Source organism: Haemaphysalis longicornis, unplaced genomic scaffold (assembly GCF_048455015.1).
Source record: "Haemaphysalis longicornis isolate Haplotype H1 unplaced genomic scaffold, Haemaphysalis longicornis Haplotype H1 scaffold_10, whole genome shotgun sequence".
NCBI classification, from domain to species: Eukaryota; Metazoa; Arthropoda; class Arachnida; order Ixodida; family Ixodidae; genus Haemaphysalis; species Haemaphysalis longicornis.
Window position 1 is genome coordinate 5,285,331 of NW_027526204.1, and position 24,090 is coordinate 5,309,420.

Genomic DNA, 24,090 nt, shown 5'->3' on the forward strand with positions numbered 1-24,090 from the left:
TAACGCGCCCCCGATTCTAACGCGCACCCGATTTTTCTGACAAAAAAACCAAAAAACTTGCACCTCCGTTTGTAACGCGCACGGAACTTTATAACCCAGACAAACGAATGCGGGAGAAATGGGCGATTTATTCCCCAAAGTAATTTCGCTCACCTCACTCCTTGTCGCTTTCCGCTGACCAGAACATCTCGTCCTCGGTGCCGCCAAGAGCCCTCGCGATGCCACACTTCTGAACGAGCATTCAACCATGGTCGATGGGATCATGGCCCACGCCTCGCACGCCCATCCCGCGAGCTTCTCCAGAGCCGCACGCTTCAGCTGACCGCTCATTTTGAACGCGCGAAAGCCGCTGCTGCCATTGCTGTTATCAAGTGCGCAAGTGGAACAATTTGACGATTTGTGTGAACGCCGATAGAAAAGTCTAGGCGCATATGCTTCCTGCGTCCGAAAAATCATTGCTAAAAGCTTTAGCACCATCTTGACATGGTGATGGCGATGGGTGGGACGAAATTTCCACTGTTTCGGTTTCGGTTTCGAATCCGATGCTAACGCGCATGTGATTTTTCGGCCTATTTTTCCGGAAAAAGGGTGCGCGTTAGAATCGGGTAATTACGGTACATGGAGCGACGACATGGCGCGCGCCGCCGTGCTGCCACTGGGCTGCTCTAAATTAAAGCCCCTCTGCCGCAGCCCTGCCCATAGGAGGGGCTTTACTCTCACTGAACTCCATGCCCAGAATCAACGGTGCTGTTCAGTAAACAGACCCAGTGAAGGAGCTTCCCACTTTGGTTGTACATCATTTAACGATTCTGCGTGGGGCGGGGGTGTTTCTTCTACTGAAATATTCGTTCTCAGTTCTCAAAAACGCTAAAGGCTGAAGAGAGAGAGAGAGAGAGAGAGAGAAAAAAAAAAAACGAACGGCACCGGGGAGATTCGCACGAACGACTACAAGAACAAGTAGCCGGCAGTTTAACCTCTACTTCACCCCGAGAGAAGGTGCATATGAGCAAAATAGCCTCTGTTACTGGTTTTTGTCGTATTTGAGACGGCCTCGTAGTGATACCGCCTGTTCCTCACTCGCCAATCTTGCAGACAGGCCTCATATTGCTGCTACTGCAAGTAATGTAGCCGGATCGCCCTTATTTAACCTGATAAATGCTATCATGTATGCCCATACAGCCGGTCGGGACAGTGTTTTCCCCTCGTCGTTTTTTCCTCTCCCACCTGCTCTCCGGGTGCGTGCCGCACTCATGGCAGGTGCAGTGGCCCTGCTCCCGCGTGCCCCCAAGTGTTCTGTCACCTATTCCTCACTGCACGATGCCACTGCTCCTGTTCTCTCAATGGAATTCCCCATTAGGTTGCATCAATGTATGGCTTGGCTCTTACCGAGATCGATTAAGCATCAGACGACGTTTCATGTCTTGGGTAGTTGCTTCTCACGGTGCAATCGCAAGCTGCATGCCAATTTTGTCGCAATAACTGAGCATTCTTCAATGTGTTGGTCAAGCCAATCCAGGCGACAAAACACGTTGCAACTGACTTTGTTCTTGCGGAGCTGCTGTTGCAAACCGCTCTTGGCCTCCCACATGTGGGGAAGCTGCAAGTCAACCTGGCATTGGTTCCCTGCTTCAAATGTATAATTAGTTGCCTGCTCAGCATCTCGGCCCAGTTGATCCACCTTTGCCTTGATGTTAGTTATTTCTCAGATATGTGGACCAATCACCGAGTGTGAGGAATCCCGCTGCACCACTCAGAGCCCTTGAAATGCATCTCAGTGAATGAGGATAAGCGGGCCTACCAGACCTTCGTTTGATGTTGCCGGGTGGTTGCTGCCGAGATTCTCTTATGTGTTGCGTAAAGTGGTCTTCCTTTACGTGTGTTCTGTAAAAGTGAGGCAAGGTTGCTCACACTGCTGCTCATCACTGCTCACACTACTTCCGGTGCAAGTGGGATGCGTATGGTCAGTGGTAAGGGTGAGGCCTTCTTGTTGGGCATCAAGCCAAAGGTTTTCGCTTTTTAATGGTGTCATGCTTGCAATCCCCACTTAGTGTGATGTGCATTAAAATCACCGACAATGAGTAATGTGTCGAAATGGAAAATTTCAAGAGTTTTCTAAAAAAGCTTGGTCAATTTGGAGGTGTTGTGAGAAGGGCTCCATACGTTTAGGAGAAACGTGCCGGTCAGCCATGTTTTGCATTTAGTAATTAATTCGATGCAACAATACTCGCATCCCGGCCGGCAAATTTCACTTCTTTTCACAGACGCAGAAGTTTTGACGCCTCCGAACGCTCCAAGTTCTACACCGTGTTTGCCATTTGAAAAGACTTTCCACACTGATGAGTTCTACACTGTTTGTTGATTAGTACACACATACCCTGAAGTCACTGACCAAAGAACTGAAGCGCATGAAAAATTCCTTGCCGGCCTGACCCCTGACCCGACAGGCACAGTCAGCCCTGTGCGGCAGCAGCGGCTCACCATTGTTTGCATTGCTGGATGTAAACAAACCTTTCCTTTGCAGCTACGTCAGCTGACTCCTTAGCCATGATTGGCTATCCGGTTTTGCATTGCCGAGGCGCAACGAGGGGATTCAGTCCTAGAGCGATCTTGTCCTCCCTCGCAAAGCGAGAAAAAGCGATGCCTGGCTCATCACTTGCGACGTCACACAATGTGCCAAGTCGCCAGTGGGAATGTGCCTTTAGACGATTGGTGAGCACTTTGGAACTGTCCGCTGACGGAGGCCAGACGCACGTGCAGTCGATTTTATGGGGCCCATTCCCCTTCACGCAGCGTCCTCAAAGAACCGGTGATGCAAATGTTGAGACTGGTGATTTCAGCACCAATCTTATCTTCAAATTGCACTAACATGGCTTTGAATGTCGCACGAGGGTTTCCATGATCTGTTCTCCAAAATTTTGAAGCACACCTTCCGTAACGTACTAATCATCCGACCCCGAAGCAAGGGGGGTTTGCCAAGGCCAGTTTTCTTGTCCCAGTGTTTTAACTGAGTAGAGCCAGATGGAAAATTGTCCATTGCATCTGCGGACCCAATTTCTGAGGACCCCAAGGTCGGTAACCTGCTGTGGCTGGAGTCAACGATGGCCTGAGATGCTGGTCTGACGTTTTGGAAGAGGCGGGGTTGACAGTGGTGTCGACTCCCTAAGTTCAGTTAGGGCTGCTTTTAGAACTTTTTTTTTTCCAACGATAATGGACTGAAGCATGTGATGGATTTTGTTAATTTCTGAGCATGAATCGGAATGTCTGCCGTGAGTGTATTGACTCTGGGGGACCATGTGTCTCTGAGTGTGTTTGCCGTGGGAGACCGTAGCTGCCCAGCTCACCTTGTTGTTTAGGTTGATTCTGTTGGCATGGATATGGCCGCCTGTCCTCGATGGTTTTGGCCCTCAGTGCTCGACAGCCGACGACGCAACGTCCAGCCCACACAATCCCAGCTCCGGGTGGAGTTGTCCTTGGTCGCCGGTCCACAGCTCGCATTCCCTTGGCTTTGCTGCAACCAAGGAAAGGAGCCCAAATGGTCACTCTCCCCAGATGAGGCCCTAAAGAATTTTTTACTGCTCCTTTCTATTGTCCTCGTCCTTCACGAATAGTCACAATCTGCGCATCCCGAAGTGCTAGGACTTGATTTTAATGAAGCCTGCCGCGTGCTTAAGCTCCCAATCAGAGGTCAAGAAAAAAACGTTCAATGCATTACTGACCGCTAATCGCTAAAACGCTTCAACAAGGCCGAAGCCACATGTAGCCAAAGCAACAAGCACGAAATGAACATCGTACTGTTAAACTAGGCCGTACAGCCAGTGTCTTCTTGGCAGGAGGCACTTATTCATGTGGCAGCATGTAATGCCTTTCAGCTGCTGCTTGCATCAATCTAGAGTTTTGCTCCCGTGAGTACACCCCATTGTTTTTCTCAACAGCTGCGTAGTTTAATTTGACCCAATGCAAGTGCAGTTACTAATACGCCTGCAGTGCACTGGCCTTGAATGCAGGATCACACATGCTTGGTGCATTGCTACCGTGGTATGCTGCACGTATCAACTCGACTCAACACTGTGTCACCTGACAACCTCCAAATGCACACCTGAAACACCTCCTTTAGTTCTTTCCAGGGTGCTCATTCTTCACGGTCCATCAACTGTTGGTACAGCCAGAAATACTTTTAGGGGTTGGGGGTGTATGGAGGTATGGGAGAATGGAAGGAGCCTTGCCAAAATGAATGCTAGCACTTGCTTATGTGCAGCATAGTGGGGGAGGGGGTTCAAAACCCCTTCGCGCTGTACCTGGAGAATCCTATCGGCCATCTGGGAGGCCATCACTGATGTGTTGCTGGGGCATTCTTGGCTCGTTTCTCTCTCACAAAGGTGAGCACGTGGTGGAGTTATTTGTGCACTTGACAGCACCTGAGGATTCACAAGGATTGTCAGCTGCTGATAATGGCTGAGCTGTTGGGTTGACCTTTTTTCTGTGCAGCTTAGCAAAGGGGTCAGCCTCGCGTAGGATGTTTACTAGCACTGATGAGAGGCTGAAAGTTGGGACGTAAAGAGTAGTCAGGCAGTGGATGTTCACACGTATTTAAAGAATTGGCCATCATATGGCTTATGTGAAGACTACGACATGCTTTTCATCACTATGAGAAGTGGGGTAGGTCCAGCCCCTTTAAGGGACCGTGGCACACCATCTTGTATTCGGGACAGACGCAAACACCCACACATCAAAACGTTCGACAAGTACTCCTGTAATGATGCCAGTATTTACGGAGGTGAAGGATAAAAAAATCTAAAATGAAGTTTGCCTTGGAGGTGCAGTGTCCCTTTGGCACTGCACATTTTTATACGTTTCAACACGAAAATGCATAATCAACATAAAGAAAAGTTGTACAACTGAAACTGAAAAGCAACACAGGCTGCATAAACTTTACCTTCTTAATTAAGAGAAGCAAAAATAGGCCAGAAACATGCATACGCTATGCCAAGTTTTTTCTGCAGCCTTGTGTGCCTAGTGGTGGCTGGATGGCTTTTTGTTGACTTCGCCGGACTGGGGGAGTGGCTGTTGAGAGCCAGTGGTTGATCTCATGCTTCAGACCTGCAAGAGTGAGTAGTAACATGTGAACTTAAACATGCTGCGATGCACAGTTTTACAACAGTCAGTTCACCAGTGACCACATAAAGTTGAAAACGGCTTGTGCTTGCTTTGTAGAAGGTTTGTACGAACACTTTGATTGACTATGAGGTTTAACACACTGACACTACACAGACGATGAGGCACACCGTAGTGAGGGACTAAGGTTAATTTTGACCACTTGGGGATGTTTTAACGTGTGCCAAAATCTCGAACATGGGCATTTCTGCTTTTCGCCTCCATTACAAAAGCGGCAACTGTGGCCAGTTGCCGCTTTTCAAATATGAAGTCTGGACTAGAAGGTATGCAGGCAACGTTTAACAAATATACATATGTGCAGACGCAAGGATGGTGAAAACAGAGCCTGCAAGCATATGAATAGTCTGCTTGCCGGTTGGGAAGGTTGGTTGCTTAAAAAAAGAATGGTGCATAAAATAACCTGCTAGATACCATGTGTGCCCAAGGCATTGCTTAAAAATCAACTCGCCATTCCATGTAATAAATGCAGCTATGTAGTAAAAGCACAGAGGGGGAGGGAGGAATAACCGGGTGTTTTAAGGTGCACAGTAAAAATAGCGCAGTTAAAAGGAACGAGCCAAAGATGGAACTAGTGTTACTCCGCTTTGTTCACTAATTAAAACGCCCAATTTTTTTTTCATTCCTCAAATTAAGGTACTTCCTGTCTCGTCGGCTGACGAGTGACGATGAAAGCGACCACACCGACCGGTTGCTGGAACTCAAGTGCCTTTATTAAGCGAAGAGAAATAAACCCCCCCGGTCCCCGATGGCGCGGCGGCGCAGGCGTGGAACACGATAGCTCACGCGTCACACATCCGGCGGGTTTGATCCGCGGAGCTTTCGACCGTCACTGCTGGTGTTTCGTCTGTGCTTGAATAACTGTCAGACGCAATGCCATCAGGCATGCCTGCACCGTTGAACGGCACCAAATGCCGACGGTTGCGCTGAATGATGCCTGTCGGTGTTTCCACCACATATGAGCGTGGTCTTCTTGCTGGGCTGAGCACCTTTGCTGCGCATGACATATCCTGCACCCACACATCCTCCCCGTCAGCGAGTGGGCGGAGTTGGTGGGTGGCGTGACGACGGTTGAAGTCTTGACTTTGTTTTGTTCGGTTAGCTTTATCCTTAGCTGCAACTTCGTCGTGTGGTGGCCACTCCAGTTGCAGGGTGTCTGGCATCTTCAGCACTGTCGTTTGCAGACGTCGGCCTATTAGGAGCTGCGACGGGCTGTATCCGCTCACTCCTGGCGTGTCGCGGTACACCAGAAGCGCCATGTGTGGGTCCTTGGATTTTGTGAAAAGATCCTTCATGGTCCGCACCATGTGTTCTGCCTGGCTGTTTGACTGTGGGTAGCCCGGGCTGCTCGTGATGTGATGAAATCCATAGGTCTGCGCGAACTTGGCGAACACCCGTGACGAAAATTGCGGGCCGTTGTCGGACACGAACACATCAGGTATTCCATGTCGTGCGAACGTGCTCTTGACAGCCGCAATGACAGCTGTGGAGGTGGTCGACGACAAGCTGATTACTTCCGGAAAACGAGAGTAGTAGTCCACCACGATTATGTAGTGAGTTCCGTCAAGTTCAAACAAGTCGGTGCCTACACGCTGCCATGGCCGATTTGGAGTCGGTGTTGCGATTAGTGGCTCCGAACGCTGAACTCTCGTCTGAGCGCATTTCTCACACGATGTTACGAGCTGCTCAATTTCGCTGTTAACGGTAGGCCACCATACTGCGTCCCTTGCCCTTGCCTTGCACCGTCCAATGCCCTGGTGGCCTTCGTGGATTTGCTGAAGTACCTCACGGCGCATCAGGCTTGGAATAATGATGCGGCGATCTTTGAGCAAGAAGCCATCGCACACTGTGATGTTGCCTCTTTTCTTCCAGTACTCCCTTAGATGAACTGGAACCTTTGAGACGTTTTCTGGCCATCCTTTCTCACAGAAGCGGAGTAGCCCAGAACAGATGCCGTCTTCCGCTTGGTGCTTGCGTAAGGCATCCATGCGGGAGGACATGAGGTTGGCAGCTGCTGTAACGACTTCCCTGATGAATAACTTGATGGAGTCCGTCTGCCATTGACTTCGCTCAGGATCGTGTCCCTGAATAGGAGCCCTTGACAGCGTGTCTGCCGTGGCAATCAGCTTGCCAGGGACGTAGAGAACAGTGAACTGATAGCGCATAAGACGGATTCGCAAGCGCTGGATTCTGGGCGGAATCGTGTCGAGTTCTGCTGATCCCAGGAGCGTGACTAAAGGACGATGATCCGTTTCGACTTGAAATGCGATGCCCCTCAGAAACTGGTCGAACCTCTTGACAGCCCACGTCACAGCCAAAGCTTCTTTTTCTGTTTGACTGTAGCGGCTTTCAGTGTCCGTTAGGGATCGTGAGGCGTAAGCAACCGCTCGTCGTTCTCCCGATGGTTGATCTTGAAGCAATACGGCTCCGAGACCGTATGAGCTTGCGTCAGCTGACACAACCGTGGGGTACGATGGGTCATATTTAGCCATGCAGACCTCTGAACTGAGCAAGCTTTTGAGCTTGTCGAAACCAGCTTGCTGGCACGGTCCCCAAAGCCATGAGTTTCTCTTTTGAAGCAATGCCCTGATCGGTGCTGTGATGTCGGAAAGATGAGGAATGAAGCGGCCCACATGGTTCACCATTCCCAGCAGTCTTCGGACACCGCTGACATCCGATGGGGTTGGTAGCTTGGCCAAGGCCTCGACCTTTTCTGGATCGGGACTGATTCCTTGTGCGCTAACCACGACTACAAGAAACTTGACTTGGTTTGCAGAGAACGTGCATTTCTTGCGGTTCAGCTTGATTCCCGCTTCTTCCAAGCGCTATAACACCTGCTTGAGACGTTGGTCATGCTCTTGCTGCGGTGCTCCGAAGACAAGAATGTCGTCAATCATGCTCACAACTCCTTCAAGGCCTTCCAGAATTCTGCTCATCTGTCTCTCAAAATATTCTGGCGCTGAGCAGATTCCGAAAGGTAGCCTTTGGAAACAGAATCTTCCCATTGGTGTTATGAACGTAGTGAGTTCTTGACTTTCTTCTGAAAGCTTCACCTGGTGAAAGCTAGCGGTAGCATCGAGCTTAGAGAATACCTTTGCTGATCCGAGGCGTCCCAGGATGTTCTCGACTGAGGGTAGTATGTGACGCTCCCGAAGCACGACTTCGTTGAGTCGGGTGAGGTCAACGCATATTCGGTAGCCTCCTCCTGCTTTTGGAACAGCCACCATACCGGAACACCATGGTGTGGGACGGTCCACCCGTTGGATGACTCCCTGGGATTCGAGCTTGGTGAGCTCCTCTCGAACTGGTTTGTGAAGCGGAATCGGTACTCTTCTCGGCACGCTGAGTGAGAACGGTTTGGCGCCTGGTTGGAGACGTATCACGTATTCGTCTTGCAGCTCGCCCAAGCCATCGAAGAGACTGTCCTTCAAAGTGACGGTAAAATCCGTTACACTGTCCACGAACCGTATAACTCCGAGAGCCTGTATCGCAGGGAATCGAAGAAGCGGCGGGTCTTGCGAAGGCACAACATACACTGTTTGCATTGTAGACCTGCCTTTCCAGCTCAGTTTCGCTTGGAATGTTCCGGGAACGATGAGGGAGTAATTTCCTGGGCTCGTAAGCTCACCTTCTGGCTTTTGCAGCTGTTTCGGTATGCCTGGAAACGAGTCCGGTACCACTGTCACCTCCGCACCCGAGTCAACCTTGAAGTTAGCGTAGTCCGTTGATGGCCACTTTTACGAACTTGGCTCTGGTGATGGCTGCTACGGAGTGCAGTGTGAGAGCTCCCATGTTCTTCTTGCTTTTCTTTTCGCAGACTGCTTCGAAGTGTCCAATCCGATTACACCCTTTGCACTTGGCTTGCCTAGCTGGGCAATCTGCTCGAGGATGCGTTGGTCGACCGCAGTATCTGCAGCTCGTGGTAGCGTCGCTTGTGTTGGACTTCGTAACACGCTTGCCGGAGCTCCCTTGAGAATCCGAGCCATGTCGCGGCTTTTGGAAGCGCTTTTGAACTTTGGCCTCGGCCACAACGTGAGCAGGATTCCGCTCTTTTTGGAGCACTGCTGCACGGGCTTCCACGGCATCTTCGTTGATGCGAGCCTGTAGTCTTGCTTCTTCAAGGGTAAGCTTTTGTGTTAGGCACAGTTTGTCCACAAGGTTAGAGTCCCGGAGACCCACGACGAACCTATCTCGAACGAGTCGTTCTTCCACTTCCGCTGAGGCGTAGTTGCACTTTTTGACAAGTGTACGCAGCGCAGTGTAGAACTCGTCTACAGTCTCGCCTTCGCCCTGGGTTCGACGGTGGTAGCGGACACTTTCGTAGACCTCGTTGACCGGGTGGATGAAGTGATCGGTGAACTTCTTCTAGCGAGCTCCAGTCTTCACTGGACAATGCTAGAGTGTCGAGAACGCGGCAGGCGTCTTGGGAGCCCATGTCGTAAAGAAGCGTTCTGACCTGTACTTCTCCCGGCGCTTGGTAGAGCCCAACAGCTTGGGTTCCCAAAATCGAATTTCGGTGGCGGTTTAAGCCCGGTGCCGCTGAACTGGATAGAAGGATCTCCATCCGCCATAGCGTGTTTTGCAGGCTACGCACCTTAGACTGACTGCTATTAATAATTGATCGATGTGTCGCTAACTTTATCCCACTTCTGACACCATGTCTCGTCGGCTGACGAGCGACGATGAAAGCGACCACACCGACTGGTTGCTGGAACTCAAATGCCTTATTAAGCGAAGAGAAATAAACCCCCTGTCCCCGACGGCGCGGCGGCGCAGGCGTGGAACACGATAGCTCACGCGTCACACATCCGGCGGGTCCGGTAACGCGAACCGCCGCCCGAGCGAGCGTGAGAAACGCACCTTCAGTGCGCCGTGAAATGCGCGTCCACTACACTTCCGAAATCTGGGTCCTAGTAATTTTTCTGCGTCAAGACTTGCGCATTGAATCTACACGGCACCAGCGGAACGGGTTGGTCACTGCAACAGCAGATTTTCTCTGGAATTGGAGTCTGAAGAAAATCTCAGTGATGTCAGTGATTGTCAGTGTCAGTGATTGCCGCGATTTAAATAAAAAACAAGAGCGCGCCTGTTTTTTATCCCTCGTACGAACAACCGACAAGGCATCCAGCGTGCGACCGCGACTGGTGACTGCGAAGCTGATGGTGGCGCATTGCTGCCTGCCTAAGTTTTCATTCCAATTTATTTGAAAACACGTTGGCACACGGGGGCGTGCAGGAGTAGGTAGAGCGGTAAAAACGTTAGAGCCCACGTATGCGTGCGACTGCGTCGCGATAAGTCACGCGTATGCTCGCGGAAAAGCGATCGCCCGAAGGCATATGCAGAAAATGTTGCCGTACGGAAGCCAAACTCGAGGGATTTGTTCAAAGGGCGCTTGCGATCCGTCAGCGCTCGGGTTACAGCACGGCTCGGGAAGCGGCCTCGCATTCGCTACCATCGCTAAATCGGCGTACGCGTGAAACAGCTCTCCAAAGAAATTATTCGGTTTTTGTAATCAACCATGTATTAGAGGGAACTTACCAGACAAAGTCGTGGATACGGTGCGGGTGCACTTGCGTCGGCATCCACGGCGGCAGCCAACTGCAGTGTCGGACTTTTGCGCGCCGTTCCGGCCGTTCGCTGCCGCGGTTTCATCCTCCGGTGATGCGAAGTTATCGATGGCAGGTAGAGCGCCACCACGTAATGTGAATGCGATTATTAATATATCTCTTGACGCCACTACCGATAATTGGGTTGAAACGCGGCAGACGACAAACGGGACACCGGTGTTTTTTTTTTTTTTCTCGAGATGTGGGCGCACAGCGCATGCGCTAGCACAGTGGCCACAGACATGGCGGCTTTCAGTGTGGCCAAGCGAAGGAAATCGCCCGCAAAACTTTTGAATGAATACCGTCTATACCAGTATGGAGGTTTATTGAGGAAAACGAGTCACGTCTTCGTTAAATTTATAGTAACACATATATGTTTGTTAAGACCTGGAGGGATATTTCGGAACATTTTGCACAGCCATATCTTCCCGATATTCGAATATCCGTTATAGGAAAACTGCACTCAAGAGGAGGAGCAGGAGTAAGGGGAGGAGGGGAAAACTTTGTTTAACAAATTAATCGATCTGGTTAGTGGGCCGGGTTCTCAGTCCAGATCAAGAGAGTAAAAGTAATTTTCTTCAAATCATAGAACGCCATCCCGAGTAGAATAGGATTTGTTCTTCGCGCCTGGAAGGGTTGAAAAGCAATAAAGAGCTACTTGGAATTCTATCTTCGGTTTCGAGTCTTGTAATATATGCAGGTATACTATTTTGTACGTTAGTTAGCGAGTATATCATGCCTTCAAGACCGTAATCATGTCATCATTGTTCGAGTTGAGAGTCAGTTTTTTATGATAACGATATAATTACGATAGAAATTCGGAGCACAAAAGCCGCCTTCGAGTACTGTGGACCACGTTGTTTAGGGCGCAATCGCGGTGGCGTAGCACAAACCTTCTCATTGTATTTGCATGTGAATAAACAAAGCACGCTGCGGATATGCACCTTCTGGCACGCAGCCGTAATGAAAGCCATTCGTGAAGAACGGAATGTATGCCATACAAAATGAAGGAAATATCCACACGACCTTTGTGAGGCTCCCAAACATCCCGAAACCTCCTAATAAGAAGTTGGTGACGGCGCAGAAAAATTAATGCGTTGGGCAGAAAAAAAAAAACAAGAAACATTAATCCGATACAAGACAATAACGAAAGAAACAGAAGAAAGCCGCTTTATTTCGTGCTGTGCGATGAGCGTGTAGAGGCCGCTGCTTGGTACGTAGTATTAGACTGTGGAGTATTCATAGGAGCATCTCAAAAATACTGCAGGGAAGCCTACGTATTTTGAATACATATCGAGAAGCTCTGATCGCTGATCCTCGGGAATAAGCAAGAAAGGACGAGTTACACACGATCTTCTGACCGATACTCTGAAGAAAATTGTTCTCTATCCCTTCGTGTGTTGCAAACTTGTGGGGGATACAGTTTCAAATTATTCAGATGCGCCAGAAGCTGGCAAAATAACTGAGTCGCTAGAAATACGCTTTTTAACGCACTACAGCAACGAAGCGGGCGATTTCTAGCTCAGGCCGCGGCCGCTGGATGAAAGGCGGACTGTGCAACGTGCAACGCGGTTTACGTGCTGTGTGTGTGAGTCTTTTTCAGACAAAGCTAACCGGTGGTTATCATCTTTTTGTTGAATATTATCTTTTTTTAACAATGTTGTCGGATATGGGGCATCTTTTTAGATTTGGTAGATTGAAAATGTATTGCCTATATCTCATTGAAGAATTATTCTAACTTCTGGCTACTTCAGTCACGGCCGGGCGGTTGGATCGAGCGACAGAGTGGCAGACATACATACATACGGACAGACAGTTTTTGCGGTTGAGTAGCCCAGGACTGACAACATCTTTAAAGGGGTCCTGAAATACCTTCCGCCGATGCGTGGATGTACATGTAACCAAATAAAGCAATGTATTAGCAATCTCCTCCCGCAAAACTTTTGTTGAAGCGATGAGTATTAGCTGAGAAATCGTAAATCAAAAACCGCGTATTATCGTCGCGCCGCGTTTCCTCCTCCTTTCAACTTACTCTCCGCTGTTGTCGGCGAGAGAGCCTTCCCTCCCATGATGCTGCGCTCCTCGGCGGTGACGTACTTCCGCTATTGCGCTGCTCACACAGCCGTCTGCTACGGGCAAGCTTTGTTGACACCATGAATCCCGCTCTCCGCTCAAGGCTGGAAAGGCGAACGAAAAATCTGGCCGCATGTGTGCGGCGGCCTGGCCTTGCCCTTTCGCGGTGTACGTTGCTGCAGAACTTTGCTATCGGCGGCACGCGACTCTTTATCGGCGGCGAACTCGCAGGCGCACGGGGAGGATCCTGCGCTCGCTCCCTTTGATGCACAGCGCACTGTTTATACAAAAAGCGCCGTATCAGATGTGGCCCCGCTGGTGCCGGGTCTTATTTTGTGGCGGTGGTAATTCCTGGCGGCGGCATCTGAAAAAGACATTTTAAACCGATACAGAACCCGTGCACAAAACGCCAGTTCAGCTTGGGGCGACGCGTGGTGGAGAGCGCCAACGTTGGCAAAACATGCTCCTCCGCGGCTCTGAGCTTTCTAGCGCTGGAGCGAGCACCATTTCTTTGACAATATCAAACATCGGTTGCCCTAGAAACAAGGCACAAACCGCTCTAGAAGTCAGTTACGGTTGCGTGATAGCTTGGGGCCCCACCTCGCGGCATATAGGCACTGCAGGCATACTACTCACTCCCATTTGGAAGTGCGAGATGCGTTTGGCAACACAGGAGGCGATGGTGTGTGTTGTGGACGCCTTTGTTTCGCGTTGAAATGCGACGTTGTGCTTCTGCGGGTGGATAGTGCTTCCCATGGTCTGGATTATCTTTCTCAAGCGGCGTACGACTCAACCTCTCATGGCGTATGTGCAGTGTGCGTGGCTAAAAGCCATCTCGGCTTGTGCGCCAGAGTTAAGTGACTTGCTGTTCGTCCCCGCAAACCGCGCGCGAGGTGAGTGCCGAATTTACAAGGGGCAGAAGGAGGCACCCCATCGTCTGTCAATCGCGGTTCGGACTTGAAACGCATGTTGTGACGTTGTGTTCGTTCGAAACGCATCTCTGGATTGTTTGGAAGTTGAATAAAATGTATGCGTCAAACCCGGGCATTCGGCTCAGGGCGTTCTCTGCGATTGCAAGAAAGAAGTGCCACGGGGCTTCAACGCTTTCTTTATGGAACGTACTCAAGTAAGAGAATATTCATGACGTGTTATGGCCCTGTTGCATTCAATACAAACGGTTAAGCGTTTGTTTACACTTGTTTCGTTTTTCGTAAAATGTCCAAGCACTCCGGCACTCCGCTGGCAGACCAGCCGGCGAGCCGACGCTGAGCAGACGACTCATCTCTTTGCCGGAAGTGCGTTAAAAAGCCGCCCAATAAGAGGATGTCTAGCTCATGACGAACATCTGGGAATCGATGATGTAGACATGTGAAGATGGCGGCGTCCAAAAACACAAAGAAAAGGGTGAGAAAAAAGCGACAAACTTTGCAACAAAAGTGAGAGCTTTCCGCTGCGCGTAAAAGAGTAATACTTGGCACAGATGATGTTGACGACCCAATCTAACGATTGCGCTAGTCAATTTAGTGTGCTCAAAACGCCTTTCAGGGCCTCTTTAAAACCAGTGCGCTGGCTGTCTCTCAGCCGGCGCAAGCGCTCGCCTACGGGGACCGCCCCGCTGCGTCCCGAAACCAGTCCCCGAACGCTAGCGCCATGAGGGAGCCAAGCGGCGGCAAACGTAAACACCGCCACTCACGCCCTCGCCCGTTGAAATCCGGGCGACGCGGCAGGCCGCACCTTGCGTGTGCTCTCATCCAGCGGCCGTGCTCAGGCACTGTTGCCCCTCACAAGCGGAGTGTAGCAGACGACAGCGGCGCGAATCCCTAAGCCGATGTCAGAGCCAGGGGGCGCCACTCAAAGATCTCACCGCCAATAGGGAGGCTAAGCTAAAGTTTGCCGGGCGAGGGAAGCGCTGCCCTCTCCCCTCCGGGGGAGTACGCGGCGGCGGCCGCCGCTTCGGCACGTGCTTTTTTCGCTGCGCGCGTGCTGCATTTTTCGCGCTAGGAAGAGGGCTGGGTAAAATTTTCTTTTGACTTATGAAACCATACGTGTCAGCACGTGTCCAGCAAGTTCGGTTTAAACGTAGAGTAGTTACTGAGTTCGTTTTTGTCGACGTTTGTCTTGTCGTCTGCTACAGACCCGTTGCTCGACCGCCAGACGGCCCCGACGATTTTTGATTGATTTTGATTGATTCTGGGGTTTAACGCGCCGACGCAACGCAGGCGATGAGGCGCGCCGTAGTGGAGGGCTCCGGATTAATTTTGACCACCTGGGGATCTTTAACGTGCGCCGAAATCTCGTACACACGGGCGTTTTTGCTTTTCGCCTCCATCAGAAAAGCGGCCGCCGCGGCCGGGAATCGAACCCGCGACCTCGTGCTCAGCAGCGCAACGCCTTAGCCACTGAGCCACCGTGGCGGGTGCCCCGACGATTTTAAGTGGGGAAACGCGTTGTTCGGCGGTCGCAGGCTGCTGTCCTTTTGTCTGCTATAGGCGACAGCTGTTCAGCTTGTCACATAGTACTTTTCTCTTCACGTACTCCCTTCGCGTACTGGCGCTTCGGACATCCGGATTTTCTGGACTGCAGCAACACTTAGGCTTGCAAGAAATGTAAGATAAACGTGATTGGTTATGGTAATAGGTTATTTTTTACTCTTGAAACAATCAGCTCCATCTTATAAAAACGCATTAGAAAGGCACACGCTAATTAAGGGGTGCGCTGACAGCGCCGCATTTCCATTTTACTTGTCCTTGAAGGAATTTTTGTTCGCAATGTTTGTCACCCGCTTATAGTACAAGTATGGGTTAGAGTGACAGTTCGTGGCAACAACAGAACAGCTTGTGGCGTATAACTTTTAATTACTATTAATATACAGAATTTAGTGTATACCTCTTTTAATTAACAGTATTTGGAAATGTGGGGAAAAAAAACGAACAACGCAGCAATCCCGTTCAGAACACAAGTCGCAATGACAAGACGGACCAGAGCTACTACAGCTAGGTAAATCGCTATAGTTGATGACAGGGTAAGAATGCAGCTCCGCCCACAAGCGTTGTTTGGCCGCTAGCTGACTCTCCGCGGTTAGAAAAAATAGTTCGTTATATTGCAGCTGTTTATACCCATGATTACTAATATGAGCGGCCGATAGTATAACCATCTGATTATGATGTCGTTTATATATGTTTCATACCGAAGAATGAATGATTTTCACAGGAAAAAGAAAAAGTCGCCCTCATTGAAAACTGGCTCAGGAGAAAAAAAAATACTCACTAAAACAAAGGTTATTCTTGATAGAAACTATTCCCGGTGTATTTTATACTAAAATCAAAGCTATCTGTGATTGTTTTACTGTTAGACAACAGAAATAAGCATATAAACAACGCGCCCACGATTTTTTGGGTCTGAATAGTTCGAATTTCGACCGCTGCACGTCGTTTAGTCGTCGTCTGCTTGGAAAAACATAATCAACATAATGGTCGTCGTTGTATTTTGTCGGGCTCGTCGCAGTTCGACTATTTCTTCACTTCGCGTGTGCAATCATTCTCAAGAAATGTAGTCGGTACAATATCTTCCACAGCCATCATCACCGCTAAATCAAGCGAGCGTCGTAAACGCAGGGTGGAAGAAAGGGGCGGTTCGTCGCCGCAATGGCTGGATGCAGTGCACGGACTGCGTAAGCCCGGGGTGAAAAGGAAACCAGCAGCGAAAATTCATCGGTGTCTTTCAGAAATCGGCCGCGATATCAACGGGCCACGCATTGTTCTATGCGACTGTTTCGAACGTAGTGACGCACTGCAAACACCTATCGCGGCGACGCACGCAACCGTGGAGGTCGCGATGCCGCATAAGGTGTCCTGCCTTGCGAAATCAGCTGTAGGTGCGAAGAAACGAGCGTTATTTTATTCCGCTTAAACGAGACGACAATACCGTATGGCGCGAGCAGAGAACTGCGGGATGTGAAACGTTACAAGACTAATCATTTCAATTTCACGAGACACACGAGTGGCGAGACGCTCTACGTCAATTGGTTAGATTGACAGTATACAGTGTCATGCTTTCAATCCAGGCGACCATTTCCGAGGTGTTTCCCGGCGAAAGAGCTGCCGGCGTTTCTTTAGTGTCATATCACCAGCACGCAGTTTACAGTGGAATGATAACGCAGAGAACCCCAACTGACGTGAAATTTGATAGAAAAACACCCTTAAGCACTAGCAGCCGCCTAAAAAAAATTACTGTTGCGAGCTTTTATGGAAAAAAACGAATAGTGACCTACAAATGCATCCGTCCGAAGTTCGTTTCGAAGTTATGCTACATTCAACTTTCATTGGCTTTACACTGATGTGCAGCAGCCTACCGTGAAGATATTTTTATTGTTGATGAGGCTTTTGAAATAGCATACATAAAGAAAATATTCGGTTCAACATGTAGTTGCTTTGCAGCCATGTCATGTCAAGATTTTGTGGAAGCATTTTAGTTTCTGATAACAGTGACGTCGAACACTGACTGCCCCATACGAAACTTGAACGAACAGCTATACAAGTGCATTCAATTCTTACTGCACCTATTTAGACAACCACACTCAACAGGTCCAATAATATGAGTATGAACGTGAGATCTAAGTGAATTATTTAAAAATGTGCAGACATCTCCATGCAAGCATTTCCATTTTATCCACTTCTGCAACCAATCAGAGCACCAAACTGGAACAGGGAGAATAAATATTTAATTCTCACTGCCCCTTGTCGCGGTGTCATGGGCTACTGCACAAGCATTTTCTATTCTTACCGCACTTTCCAGCCAGCAGCAGCAAAGTGGCACCCTGAAAGCCTGACATTGGATCCATTTTGATTTGATGCACCAGTGTTTTCAATGCCTAATGCAGCTTTAAAGCCAAAAGCAACAGTGTGTACGTGAAAAGCAGTGACTTCACAGCGTTAAGGTGTGGCATGAATTCATTCTAACGTACTACATAAGCATCTTCAACTCTCACCACAACTTCATGGCCAGAAACTACAATGTGTGTGCGAGAGAAGCAGCGATTTCATAGCCTGAAAGTGTGGCATGAATTTATTCTAACGTACTATGTTAGTGTCTTCAACCCTCACCACAACTTCATGGCTAGAAGCTACAATGTGTGCATAAAAAGCAGCGACATCACAGCTTGAAGGCCTGGCATAAACACATTCCAACGTATTTTATTAGAGCTTTCACTTCTTACCATAGCTTTCTAGTCAGAAGGAACAGTTCAGCCTTGCAAAGGAGTTACATAGCATCTTGAAGAAGCGACGTAAAATCGTTGCGACCTGCTGAGTACGTTTTTCTAATTTTTACTGCGTCTGAACCAGCCGGAAGCAACAGTGCGCACAGAAAGCAGCTACATGACACTCTGGAGGCCTGAAGTTGAACCATTTTGATATGCCGCATCACTGATTTCTATTATTCTTGCAGCTGTATAACCAGAATCAACAGTGCATGCTCGAAAAGTATGAACATAGCATTCTGAAGGGGTGACATACCTCATTTCTACCTGATACACAAGTGTTAGCAATTATTACTGCAGCTCTTCAACCTGAACCACCTTCAGTCACTGTTTGAAGGCTCTCCACAGTTGCTGGAACAATAAAAACATCTAAAAGTGGGAAGCGGTGTTTAATCTAAATTAAAGTATGCTCCATGATAAGACGCTCAAACATGTCCTCCACTCTATAATACAGTCTATCATGACAGAGACACTGGAAATCTGAATGTCTGCCAATACACTGTAACCCCTTTGTTGAAACTTAAACTGCACAAGCACCAAAATGCAATCGTTAAACTACAGCCATCACTATGAAACACAGCTGCAATAGACAAATTTTTATAACTCATAAAGCCCATCACACAAACTGCATGAAAATAAAGGGAAGATAAACTATTGGTTCATTCCTACTAAACGCATTCAGCTATTTCAAAACAACTTTAACAGCTCACGACACTTATGAGAAATTCCACACTGCGCACGAAATACGCAGCCTCAGTACATGCATAGTCAGTTTCTCTGATGCCACTTAGTGTAGCGAAGGGAACATACGCACCATAAGCTTAGCAGGCATAATAAAAAGCTGCGCGCGTGTGTAGTTTTGGCAATGTATAAAAAAAACTACGTGGTCATGTTGCGGGGCCACACATTTCCGGCTTCCTTCAACGGCGTGGTTCAAAATCCACCAATTATGCAGTTTCGATGTTTATTTAGCCCTCTTATACGTTTCAAAAATGCTACTGATGATTACGACCAACCAATGACAGTCAAGAAACGAAACGCAGCCACATTTGATTACCTCAACAATACTCGCACTCGTTCATACTTTTGTATGTTCGATAATGTGCCCATTGGCACAAACAGAACGCCATAGGCACCCGTCTCTCGTAGGAAGGCAGGTTCATACCGATTTTCTCAAAGCTACCCAACCCAGTCTCGGATAATTGTGCACGAACGTTTACTTCTTCGCGAGTCTCTGCAATAATGGTTTAATCATACCTGTTTACGCCAGGGGGAAAAAAACGCCACACCGCTGCTCCGTTCGTACCCCGGCAGGCTAGAGCAATGCGCGAATCGGCAAGGAAAGATACCTTACATTGTAAGATTTGGCAATAGTCTTAATAGCGTGTTCGGCTGTACGAGCGGCCGTATCCGGCCAAAAAACACGCCGCACACGTTTGCACGATCCGCGTCGGGCCGGACGGACACCACGTAGGCCTGCGCTCAACATCGGGCGCAGCCTACGCTCACAGCAACAAACGAAAACGCTTGCAACTTGTCACCGCTACTGCCGTAGACGAAAGCAAATCGCATTATTTCTTCGCAAAAGTTGCGTTACACCGACACAATTTCCACAATCACACCAGCAACAGATGCAGCTTCGACGCTTTGCCGTTCTCAGATCGAGTTCGTTGACGACGTTCCGAGTACGTAAAACAGGCCACCAGTGCCACCACGATTTCCTCACGTACGTACAAACCACGACGCGGCAAGACACACACGGGACAGGTAACGATAAGCGGCTTCTTGATGCACTACAGCACATTCGTAACACAAATCGCCTACAGAGCTGTTGGTTCTCGGCAACCTCGTTGTCGCTCGACAGTGCAGCAGCGGTGGGGAAGCGAGCGCGGCCATATTGGAAGTAGTTCTCCTTTGAAACGTACGTCGCAGGCGTCACACAAACGGCGAGACGCCATTGGTTGCGGATGAACACAAAATCCCTTTGATCTTGAAAAGCCGCTGCAGAGTTAAGCTGTCACCAACTATAGAAACTATTTTTTTTCGCCCATGCAAAATGTCCACCTATTGTGTTATATATGAACGATATCAAACGGCACCAGCTAAACAACTCCGAAGTTCATTTATTATAGCGGAAAACAATCATTGGCAGCATGCATTAAAAAGTGTAGAGGAGAGGACTCGTTAGAACACTAGTTCGCATTTTCAAAGCCGGGTAATGTAAACTGAAAGCACACAGATACAACCAAAAATGTGCCAACTTATTTCACCTTTCGAACCGCAGTGATCCATGCTTACCGTCCATCCTTTTGGTGCGCTTTCGCGGGGAATATGCATAATTTAACGAATGGATCCTCTTCTTTCGCCTTGTTACTGTCGTGGCAGCTGACCATGGAACAATATGAGGGGTTTGCTTCACTTTCAGTTTCCTCTTTTCGTTTCGGGCGAGTGAGGAGTGTTCCCGCCGACCTTTGTACGTGCTGGCTTAAGTGGCTCGCACAGCCGGCGGTCGCTTTCTTCGCATTCGTGAGTAGGGGGCTGGATGCCTCAGGCGGTGCGGGAGACAGCGCGAGCTGCGCGTGCACTTGCCAGACGCGGAGGAGCGGGCCGAGAGGCGTCTGCTTCACAAGAGCACTCTTCATCCTGTGAAACCGCCGGGGCGCTCGGCCGTTCGAGCGGCGCGTAGCAGACGACGCGTCTCTAGCAGACGACAAGACATGCATTGGCAAATATGGACCCAGTAGCTACTCTACGTGTAAACCGAACTTGCTGGACACGTGCTAATGTCGAAAGAAAATTTTACCCAGCCCTCTTCCTAGAGCAAGAAATGCAGCACGCGCGCATCGAAAAAAGCACGTGCCGAATAGGCGGCCGCCCCGGCGGCGTACTCCCCCTCCGGGGAGAGTGCAGCGCCACCCGGCGATCGTTCCGGAGCCTATGGAGGGACAAGGCGAGTGAATGAGATGCAGTCGCATCTAAAAGACGAACGCCGCAGAGTACGTTGTGCCGTCTATGGTGACGCGCGATGTGCACGTTCCACTTCGCGTCACGAGGTGGCCTCCTGCTGTGCGAATGGGCGGATCGTCCCATCTGGTCATAACTTTCTTCAGCTTAGACGCAAATGGTACGCTCATTACTGAGTAGTCGGCTCCCGTGTCTATGAGGGCGACTACATCAAAGCCGTCGATGGGCAGCTGAACGTCGGACACCGTTTTCCTTGAGTTCCGGGTGCGTCGGGGCGTCGTATCTCGGCTTGCACGTGTTGACGGTCCGGCACTATGCGTCGTAGTCTTCGTCGTGTTCTCAGCGGCAGGTTCGGTCATGTCGGGTATGCGTCGCGCCGTTTTGCTGTCGTCGTGTTATGGAGTCACGTCAGGGTTAGATTGGGTCGTCTGGCTGAGGGCATGTCGTGAATCATGGTATTCAGCGAGTCGCTGCGTCGTTGGAGGGTTTTCATTTTTCTGCGGTCGTGCAACTTTACCTCCAGAAGTTTCTGCTTTTAGTTTCCCCCGCGTGTGCTGGGGAACCTTCCACGTGCTGCGGTGGTTCGGTGACTGATACGATTAGGGTGACGGTGAACGGTTGAAGAGGGCTGGTCCTTTGTTGGTGTTGGAGAGGTATTCTTTGATCTCAGCAGGGCGCTGGCCATATCGGGGGCGTGGGGCGTCGAAGGAGAGCCCTCGCAAACCGAGCCTCTTGTATGGACAGCGACGGTAGATGTGGTCGGCCTCTCCGGACTGGTAGCACAGCGGGCGGTTATCGGGCGTTCGCCTCACGTCGGCCTTCCTTGGAGTCTGGTATCGGTCTACAGGGCGTCGGGCGGGCGGCAATGGACGGCGGTATGGCTCGGCCTCTTGACGACGGGTGGGTTGACGAAGAGCTGCGGAGTAGGTCATCGCTTGGGGCTGACGGGGTGCTTGTGAAGGCGTAGAAGTCCCCAGCGCCCTGTTGAACCTCTTCTCCGGTGACGTCAGTCAGGGGAGCCACTTGAGGTTGCGGTGTCGTTGGAAAAAGCTTCTGGAAATCCTCCTTGACCACTGCTCGGATGGTCTCGCGCAATGTATCGGAGGTTACAGTTGCGGCACTAATGGTCTCCGAGAACAGCGCGTTGACAGGGCGGTCGTACTGCCTCGTTCGAATTTCCGGCGTCTTCTCCAACGCGGCCGCCTCAGACGCGAATTCAGCCACCGTCTTCGGCGGTTCACGGACTAGACAAGCAAAAAGCTCTTGCTTCACTCCTCGCATTACAAACCTGAGCTTCTTTTCTTCGGTCATGTCGGGGTCCGCACCGCGAAAAAGTCGCTTCATCTCCTCAACGAAGATCACGACCCCTTCGTTGGGGTACTGCGTTCGAGTTTCAAGCAAAAGCGCAGCTCGCTCTTTTCTCACCATGGTAGTGAAGATCTTAAGGAACTCCCTTTTATATCGAGCCCAGTCGGTCAAAGAGCTCTCATGGTTCTCGAACCAAGTTCGAACAGCATCTTCTCAGTAAAAGAAGACATGCCGGAAAGTTTCTTCGTCGTCCCACCTGTTGAAGATACGGACGCGCTCCAGCTTTCTCCAACCATTCTTAGGGGTCTTCAGCGGGGGCTCCACCGAACGATGACGGTTCCCGGGGCTGCTGCAGGACGATTGGCGACGTTGTTTCTTGCACCATGGTGTTGGCTGCAGCGTTCTTTCGCTTGGGCCCTTCTGGCAGAAGACCGAACTCGGGTAGCAATCCTTGCAGTCAGCGGCTTTCTCTGGTTGGACTGGCTTGGCGGCTTTCAGATGTCGTCGGGAGAATAAAGGGTGAGTACCCAGCACCTCCACCAGATGTCACGAAGCCAAGGACGACGCAGTTGTCTTGAAGGAGAAACAAGTTTATTGGAGCGAGCTTGTGCTCCCCTAACAACTCAAAATAATACAGAGGCGGCGAAGCAGCGGTAAACAAAGTGACTTGCGCAGGCGAGTGTTGTCAAATCGAATGCCGCGGCGTCTGCCCTGCAGGCTTTTATCTTTCGGCGCGAGTGTTTCTGGAACCGCCGATTCACATCCAGAACATTGTAGATCACAGGCGATTATTCTGGGCTAGCGACGTTAGGGCGAAACAGTGTGCTTATCTGAATGGTACAGTCCGTGCGGCATAAAAATAAAGAAGGAAGACGCGCTCTGCTTGGGACGCAGATAACACAGTAGGGCGTGGCCCGGCAGTAAGAACAAACAATAAATGAGCGCAACCATACATGTTTCGCGGCAATATTAGTAAAACACCCAGTTGCAGACCAAATAGTTCTTCTGCGAATGCGCGGAAATAATTCGAAGTGTACTTTATCAAAAAAAGAGAGCAAGTGCACGTGTGAAATATGTACATTTCCCTTTACGCTAACGAAATGTGGTTTCCGGAAGACGTGCTGTAAATATATTTTAACTTTGTTGGGAAGAAACATGTTCTGCTGTGTGTATTTGTGAAACCCCTACACTTGTTTTCTCAATTCTCGAACTCTGCAGTTTCCTGGAATATAGGCTCATGTCAAATTCTGTTCTAGGTAGCATGTCCGTCCTACCGTCCGTCCGTCTGTCTGTTACTTCATCCAGCCACCCGGCCAAGAGGCCGAGGAATTCGGAAGCCGCTGGCAGTGATACAAGCAAACTATTCGCAAACCATTACATTTGGTAGCACCCTTCATAGTGCTCAGCAAAAAAGAAGCATTAGGCATTTCGAGGCATGACTGGTACTAGGCAGTATTCTTTTAAATAAAAGTAAGGGGGTGGTATTCCTGCGATAGGACCCGCCAAAAATGCCTTAAACACAATGTTTTAACCACAAAATACAGTGGGTGTGCGTGGCCCGAGCGCCAAGCCAAACAATAGCAAAATGTCACGGAAATGCTCCAGTTCGTTCGATATTCCGTGTATATGAATGGCTCTGTATGTCTTGAATGAAACAGGCATACAAAAACAGAGCTTCCGCTCGTGCTGTTCCAAGCAAAACAAGTGTTCACT

At 49.7% G+C, this 24,090-nt stretch overlaps 1 long non-coding RNA gene across 1 annotated transcript; it reads right to left on the bottom strand.

The window, feature by feature from the left end:
• Positions 1-899: 899 nt before the first annotated feature.
• Positions 900-10,921, bottom strand: LOC144158145 (uncharacterized). Its single transcript, XR_013319950.1, has 3 exons — positions 10,708-10,921; positions 4,978-5,097; positions 900-3,508 (listed from the first exon to the last, which is right to left on the bottom strand). It is a non-coding gene; the product is annotated as an uncharacterized LOC144158145 (long non-coding RNA).
• Between the last annotated feature and the right edge of the window lie 13,169 nt (positions 10,922-24,090).